Raw genomic sequence first — 9,420 nt, forward strand, 5'->3', positions numbered from 1 at the left:
AGTGGCCAATGTGACGATCTGGCTTTAAGTCGATTCGATAACAAATGACGAAAACGGACGGATTTCTCAGGTTTTTACTACATATGAACACTTTTCACATTCTCCCGTGCAACTTGGCTGCTAGTCCTCCTTTCATGCAGAATCTTAAGGTCCTAGCTCATGTCCAAGGCACCAAAGCCAGCTAAAAATTCAATAATCGATACCTAAAACTTGAATTGTACTACTTCTTACTGGCTATTACATCAACTTAGAAGCTTCATCTGTGTTCTACTATGGTGCTTTTAGTGTCTCCGCATACCGCATCACGCGACATAGCTTTGCAGACGATAAGTACAACCGTTTCAGAGAGAAGAGCAGCCAATGTGACGATCTGGCTTTCAGTCGATTCGATAAGAAATGACGAAAACGGACGGATTTCTCAGGTTTTTACTACATATGAACACTTTTCACATTCTGCCGTGCAACTCGGCTGCTAGTCCTCCTTTCATGCAGAATCTTAAGGTAACAGCTCATGTCCAAGGCACCAAAGCCAGCTAAGAAGTCAATTATCGATACTTAAAACTTGAATTGTACTACTTCTTACTGGCTATTACATCATCATAGAAGCTTCATCTGTGTTCTTCTATGGTGCTTTTAGTGTCTCCGCATACCGCAGCACGCGACATAGCTTTGCAGACGATAAGTACAACCGTTTCAGAGAGAAGAGCGGCCAATGTGACGATCTGGCGAGTCGATAACAAATGACGAAAACGGACGGATTTCTCAGGTTTTTACTACATATGAACACTTTTCACATTCTCCCGTGCAACTCCGCTGCTAGTCCTCCTTTCATGCAGAATCTTAAGGTCCTAGCTCATGTCCAAGGCACCAAATCCATCTAAGAAGTCAATAATCGATACCTTAAACTTGAATTGCACTACTTCTTACTGGCTATTACATCAACTTAGAAGCTTCATCTGTGTTCCACTATGGTGATTTTAGTGTCTCCGCATACCGCAGCACGCGACATAGCTTTGAAGACGATAAGTACAACCGTTTCCGAGAGAAGAGCGGCCAATGTGACGATCTGGCTTTAAGTCGATTCGATAACAAATGACGAAAACGAACGGATTTCTCAGGTTTTTACTACATATAAACACTTTTCACATTCTCCTGTGTAACTCGGCTGCTAGTCCTCCTTTCATGCAGAATCTTAAGGTCTTAGCACATGTCCAAGGCTCCAAAGCCATTTAAAAAGTCAATAATCAGTAGCTAAAACTTGAATTGTACTACATCTTACTGGCTATTACATCAACTTAGAAGCTTCATCTGTGTTCTACTATGGTGCTTTTAGTGTCTCCGCATACCGCAGCATGCGACATAGCTTTGCAGACGATAAGTACAACCGTTTCGGAGGGAAGAGCGGCCAATGTGACGATCTGGCTTTAAGTCGATTCGATAACAAATGACGAAAACGGACGGATTTCTCAGGTTTTTACTACATATGAACACTTTTCACATTCTCCTGGGCAACTCGGCTGCTAGTCCTCCTTTCATGCAGAATCTTAAGGTCCTAGCTCATGTCCAAGGCACCAAATCCATCTAAGAAGTCAATAATCGATACCTTAAACTTGAAGTGTACTACTTCTTACTGGCTATTACATCAACTTAGAAGCTTCATCTGTGTTCCAATATGGTGCTTTTAGTGTCTCCGCATACCGCAGCACGCGATGTAGCATTGCAGACGATAAGTACAACCGTTTCAGAGAGAAGGGCGGCCAATGTGACAATCAGGCTTTAAGTCGATTCGATAACAAATGACGAAAACGAACGGATTTCTCAGGTTTTTACTACATATGAAAACTTTACACATTCTCCCGTGCAACTCTGCTGCTAGTCCTCCTGCATGTAAAATCTTAAGGACCTAGCTCATGTCCAAGGCATCAAAGCCAGCTAAAAAGTCAATAATCAATACCTAAAACTTGAATTGTACTACTTCTTACTGGCTATTACATCAAATTAGAAGCTTCATCTGTGTTCTACTGTGGTGGTTTTAGTGTCTCCGCCTACCGCAGCATACGACATAGCTTTGCAGACGATAAGTACAACCGTTTCAGAGAGAAGAGTGGCCAGTGTGACAATCTGGCTTTAAGTCGATACGATAACAAATGACAAAAACGGACGGATTTCTCACGTTTTTACTACATATGAACACTTTTCACATTCTCCCGTGCAACTCGGCTGTTAGTCCTCCTTTCATGCAGAATCTTAAGGTCCTAGCTCATGTCCAAGGCACCAAAGCCAGCTAAAAAGTCAATAATCAATACCTAAAACTTGAATTGTACTACATCTTACTGGCTATTACAACAACTTAGAAGCTTCATCGGTGTTCTACTATGGTGCTTTTAGTGTCTCCGCATACCGCAGCATGCGACATAGCTTTGCAGACGATAAGTACAACCGTTTCGGAGGGAAGAGCGGCCAATGTGACGATCTGGCTTTAAGTCGATTGGATAACAAATGACGAAAACGGACGGATTTCTCAGGTTTTTACTACATATGAACACATTTCACATTCTCCCGTGCAACTCGGCTGTTAGTCCTCCTTTCATGCAGAATCTTAAGGTCCTAGCTCATGTCCAAGGCACCAAAGCCAGCTAAAAAGTCAATAATCAATACCTAAAACTTGAATTCTACTACTTCTTACTGGCTATTACATCAACTTAGAAGCTTCATCTGTGTTCTACTATGGTGCTTTTAGTGTCTCCGCATACCGCAGCACGCGACATAGCTTTGCAGTCGATAAGTACAACCGTTTCAGAGAGAAGAGCGGCTAATGTGACGATCTGGCTTTAAGTCGATTCGATAACAATGACGATAACGAACGGATTTTTAACGTTTTTACTACAATGAACACTTCTCACATTCGCCCGTGCAACTCGGCTGCTAGTCCTCCTTTCATGCAGAATCTTAAGGTCCTAGCTCATGTCCAAGGCACCAAAGCCAGCTAAAAATTCAATAATCGATACCTAAAACTTGAATTGTACTACTTCTTACTGGCTATTACATCAACTTAGAAGCTTCATCTGTGTTCTACTATGGTGCGTTTAGTGTCTCCGCATACCGCATCACGCGACATAGCTTTGCAGACGATAAGTACAACCGTTTCAGAGAGAAGAGCAGCCAATGTGACGATCTGGCTTTCAGTCGATTCGATAAGAAATGACGAAAACGGACGGATTTCTCAGGTTTTTACTACATATGAACACTTTTCACATTCTGCCGTGCAACTCGGCTGCTAGTCCTCCTTTCATGCAGAATCTTAAGGTAACAGCTCATGTCCAAGGCACCAAAGCCAGCTAAGAAGTCAATTATCGATACTTAAAACTTGAATTGTACTACTTCTTACTGGCTATTACATCATCATAGAAGCTTCATCTGTGTTCTTCTATGGTGCTTTTAGTGTCTCCGCATACCGCAGCACGCGACATAGCTTTGCAGACGATAAGTACAACCGTTTCAGAGAGAAGAGCGGCCAATGTGACGATCTGGCGAGTCGATAACAAATGACGAAAACGGACGGATTTCTCAGGTTTTTACTACATATGAACACTTTTCACATTCTCCCGTGCAACTCCGCTGCTAGTCCTCCTTTCATGCAGAATCTTAAGGTCCTAGCTCATGTCCAAGGCACCAAATCCATCTAAGAAGTCAATAATCGATACCTTAAACTTGAATTGCACTACTTCTTACTGGCTATTACATCAACTTAGAAGCTTCATCTGTGTTCCACTATGGTGATTTTAGTGTCTCCGCATACCGCAGCACGCGACATAGCTTTGAAGACGATAAGTACAACCGTTTCCGAGAGAAGAGCGGCCAATGTGACGATCTGGCTTTAAGTCGATTCGATAACAAATGACGAAAACGAACGGATTTCTCAGGTTTTTACTACATATAAACACTTTTCACATTCTCCTGTGTAACTCGGCTGCTAGTCCTCCTTTCATGCAGAATCTTAAGGTCTTAGCACATGTCCAAGGCTCCAAAGCCATTTAAAAAGTCAATAATCAGTAGCTAAAACTTGAATTGTACTACATCTTACTGGCTATTACATCAACTTAGAAGCTTCATCTGTGTTCTACTATGGTGCTTTTAGTGTCTCCGCATACCGCAGCATGCGACATAGCTTTGCAGACGATAAGTACAACCGTTTCGGAGGGAAGAGCGGCCAATGTGACGATCTGGCTTTAAGTCGATTCGATAACAAATGACGAAAACGGACGGATTTCTCAGGTTTTTACTACATATGAACACTTTTCACATTCTCCTGGGCAACTCGGCTGCTAGTCCTCCTTTCATGCAGAATCTTAAGGTCCTAGCTCATGTCCAAGGCACCAAATCCATCTAAGAAGTCAATAATCAATACCTTAAACTTGAAGTGTACTACTTCTTACTGGCTATTACATCAACTTAGAAGCTTCATCTGTGTTCCAATATGGTGCTTTTAGTGTCTCCGCATACCGCAGCACGCGATGTAGCATTGCAGACGATAAGTACAACCGTTTCAGAGAGAAGGGCGGCCAATGTGACAATCAGGCTTTAAGTCGATTCGATAACAAATGACGAAAACGAACGGATTTCTCAGGTTTTTACTACATATGAAAACTTTACACATTCTCCCGTGCAACTCTGCTGCTAGTCCTCCTGCATGTAAAATCTTAAGGACCTAGCTCATGTCCAAGGCATCAAAGCCAGCTAAAAAGTCAATAATCAATACCTAAAACTTGAATTGTACTACTTCTTACTGGCTATTACATCAAATTAGAAGCTTCATCTGTGTTCTACTGTGGTGGTTTTAGTGTCTCCGCCTACCGCAGCATACGACATAGCTTTGCAGACGATAAGTACAACCGTTTCAGAGAGAAGAGTGGCCAGTGTGACAATCTGGCTTTAAGTCGATACGATAACAAATGACAAAAACGGACGGATTTCTCACGTTTTTACTACATATGAACACTTTTCACATTCTCCCGTGCAACTCGGCTGTTAGTCCTCCTTTCATGCAGAATCTTAAGGTCCTAGCTCATGTCCAAGGCACCAAAGCCAGCTAAAAAGTCAATAATCAATACCTAAAACTTGAATTGTACTACATCTTACTGGCTATTACAACAACTTAGAAGCTTCATCGGTGTTCTACTATGGTGCTTTTAGTGTCTCCGCATACCGCAGCATGCGACATAGCTTTGCAGACGATAAGTACAACCGTTTCGGAGGGAAGAGCGGCCAATGTGACGATCTGGCTTTAAGTCGATTGGATAACAAATGACGAAAACGGACGGATTTCTCAGGTTTTTACTACATATGAACACATTTCACATTCTCCCGTGCAACTCGGCTGTTAGTCCTCCTTTCATGCAGAATCTTATTGTCCTAGCTCATGTCCAAGGCACCAAAGCCAGCTAAAAAGTCAATAATCAATACCTAAAACTTGAATTCTACTACTTCTTACTGGCTATTACATCAACTTAGAAGCTTCATCTGTGTTCTACTATGGTGCTTTTAGTGTCTCCGCATACCGCAGCACGCGACATAGCTTTGCAGTCGATAAGTACAACCGTTTCAGAGAGAAGAGCGGCTAATGTGACGATCTGGCTTTAAGTCGATTCGATAACAATGACGATAACGAACGGATTTTTAACGTTTTTACTACAATGAACACTTCTCACATTCGCCCGTGCAACTCGGCTGCTAGTCCTCCTTTCATGCAGAATCTTAAGGTCCTAGCCCATGTCCAAGGCTCCAAAGCCAGCTAAAAAGTCAATAATCAGTAGCTAAAATTTGAATTGTACTACATCTTACTGTCTATTACATCAACTTAGAAGCTTCATCGGTGTTTTACTATGGTGCTTTAACTGTCTCCGCATACCGCAGCATGCGACATAGCTTTGCAGACGATAAGTACAACCGTTTCAGAGAGAAGAGCGGCCAATGTGACGATCTGGCGAGTCGATAACAAATGACGAAAACGGACGGATTTCTCAGGTTTTTACTACATATGAACACTTTTCACATTCTCCCGTGCAACTCCGCTGCTAGTCCTCTTTTCATGCAGAATCTTAAGGTCCTAGCTCATCTCCAAGGCACCAAATCCATCTAAGAAGTCAATAATCGATACCTTAAACTTGAATTGCACTACTTCTTACTGGCTATTACATCAACTTAGAAGCTTCATCTGTGTTCCACTATGGTGATTTTAGTGTCTCCGCATACCGCAGCACGCGACATAGCTTTGAAGACGATAAGTACAACCGTTTCCGAGAGAAGAGCGGCCAATGTGACGATCTGGCTTTAAGTCGATTCGATAACAAATGACGAAAACGAACGGATTTCTCAGGTTTTTACTACATATAAACACTTTTCACATTCTCCTGTGTAACTCGGCTGCTAGTCCTCCTTTCATGCAGAATCTTAAGGTCCTAGCTCATGTCCAAGGCTCCAAAGCCATTTAAAAAGTCAATAATCAGTAGCTAAAACTTGAATTGTACTACATCTTACTGGCTATTACATCAACTTAGAAGCTTCAACTGTGTTCTACTATGGTGCTTTTAGTGTCTCCGCAAACCGCTGCATGCGACATAGCTTTGCAGACAATAAGTACAACCGTTTCGGAGGGAAGAGCGGCCAATGTGACGATCTGGCTTTAAGTCGATTCGATAACAAATGACGAAAACGGACGGATTTCTCAGGTTTTTACAACATATGAACACATTTCACGTTCTCCTGGGCAACTCGGCTGCTAGTCCTCCTTTCATGCAGAATCTTAAGGTCCTAGCTCATGTCCAAGGCACCAAATCCATCTAAGAAGTCAATAATCGATACTTTAAACTTGAAGTGTACTACTTCTTACTGGCTATTACATCAACTTAGAAGCTTCATCTGTGTTCCAATATGGTGCTTTTAGTGTCTCCGCATACCGCAGCACGCGATATAGCATTGCAGACGATAAGTACAACCGTTTCAGAGAGAAGAGCGGCCAATGTGACAATCAGGCTTTAAGTCGATTCGATAACAAATGACGAAAACGAACGGATTTCTCAGGTTTTTACTACATATGAACACTTTACACATTCTCCCGTGCAACTCGGCTGCTAGTCCTCCTGCATGTAAAATCTTAAGGTCCTAGCTCATGTCCAAGGCGTCAAAGCCAGCTAAAAAGTCAATAATCAATACCTAAAACTTGAATTGTACTACTTCTTACTGGCTATTACATCAAATTAGAAGCTTCATCTGTGTTCTACTGTGGTGGTTTTAGTGTCTCCGCCTACCGCAGCATACGACATAGCTTTGCAGACGATAAGTACAACCGTTTCAGAGAGAAGAGCGGCCAATGTGACGATCTGGCTTTAAGTCGATTAGATAACAAATGACGAAAATGGACGGATTTCTCAGGTTTTTACTACATATGAACACTTTTCAAATTCTCCCGTGCAACTCAGCTGCTAGTCCTCCTTTCATGCAGAATCTTAAGGTCCTAGCTCATGTCAAGGCATCAAAGCCAGCTAAAAAGTCAATAATCGATACCTAAAACTTGAATTGTACTAGTTCTTACTGGCTATTACATCAAATTAGAAGCTTCATCTGTGTTCTAGTATGGTGATTTTAGTGTCCCCGCATACCGCAGCACGCGACATAGCTTTGCAGACGATAAGTACAACCGTTTCAGAGAGAAGAGCGGCCAATGTGACGATTTGGCTTTAAGTCGATTCGATAACAAATGACGAAAACGGACGGATTTCTCAGGTTTTTACTACATATGAACACTTTTCACATTCTCCTGTGCAACTCGGCTGCTAGTCCTCCTTTCATGCAGAATCTTAAGGTCCTAGCCCATGTCCAAGACTCCAAATCCATCTAAGAAGTCAATAATATATACCTTAAACTTGAATTGCACTACTTCTTACTGGCTATTACATCAACTTAGAAGCTTCATCTGTGTTCCACTATGGTGATTTTAGTGTCTCCGCATACCGCAGCATGCGACATAGCTTTGCAGACGATAAGTACAACCGTTTCGGAGGGAAGAGCGGCCAATGTGACGATCTGGCTTTAAGTCGATTCGATAACAAATGACGAAAACGGACGGATTTCTCAGGTTTTTACTACATATGAACACTTTTCACGTTCTCCTGGGCAACTCGGCTGCTAGTCCTCCTTTCATGCAGAATCTTAAGGTCCTAGCTCATGTCCAAGGCACCAAATCCATCTAAGAAGTCAATAATCGATACTTTAAACTTGAAGTGTACTACTTCTTACTGGCTATTACATCAACTTAGAAGCTTCATCTGTGTTCCAATATGGTGCTTTTAGTGTCTCCGCATACCGCAGCACGCGATATAGCATTGCAGACGATAAGTACAACCGTTTCAGAGAGAAGAGCGGCCAATGTGACAATCAGGCTTTAAGTCGATTCGATAACAAATGACGAAAACGAACGGATTTCTCTGATTTTTACTACATATGAACACTTTACACATTCTCCCGTGCAACTCGGCTGCTAGTCCTCCTGCATGTAAAATCTTAAGGTCCTAGCTCATGTCCAAGGCGTCAAAGCCAGCTAAAAAGTCAATAATCAATACCTAAAACTTCAATTGTACTACTTCTTACTGGCTATTACATCAAATTAGAAGCTTCATCTGTGTTCTACTGTGGTGGTTTTAGTGTCTCCGCCTACCGCAGCATACGACATAGCTTTGCAGACGATAAGTACAACCGTTTCAGAGAGAAGAGCGGCCAATGTGACGATCTGGCTTTAAGTCGATTCGATAACAAATGACGAAAATGGACGGATTTCTCAGGTTTTTACTACATATGAACACTTTTCACATTCTCCCGTGCAACTCGGCTGCTAGTCCTCCTTTCATGCAGAATCTTAAGGTCCTAGCTCATGTCCAAGGCACCAAATCCATCTAAGAAGTCAATAATCGATACCTTAAACTTGAAGTGTACTACTTCTTACTGGCTATTACATCAACTTAGAAGCTTCATCTGTGTTCTACTATGGTGCTTTTAGTTTCTCCGCATACCGCAGCACGCGACACAGTTTTGCAGACGATAAGTACAACCGTTTCAGAGAGAAGAGCGGCCAATGTGACAATCTGGCTTTAAGTCGATTCGATAACAAATGACGAAAACGGACGGATTTCTCAGGTTGTTACTACATATGAACACTTTTCAAATTCTCCCGTGCAACTCGGCTGCTAGTCCTCCTTTCATGCAGAATCTTAAGGTCCTAGCTCATGTCAAGGCATCAAAGCCAGCTAAAAAGTCAATAATCGATACCTAAAACTTGAATTGTACTAGTTCTTACTGGCTATTACATCAAATTAGAAGCTTCATCTGTGTTCTAGTATGGTGATTTTAGTGTCCCCGCATACCGCA

The sequence above is a fragment of the Schistocerca gregaria genome, unplaced genomic scaffold (assembly GCF_023897955.1).
Source record: "Schistocerca gregaria isolate iqSchGreg1 unplaced genomic scaffold, iqSchGreg1.2 ptg000387l, whole genome shotgun sequence".
Classification (NCBI taxonomy): domain Eukaryota; kingdom Metazoa; phylum Arthropoda; class Insecta; order Orthoptera; family Acrididae; genus Schistocerca; species Schistocerca gregaria.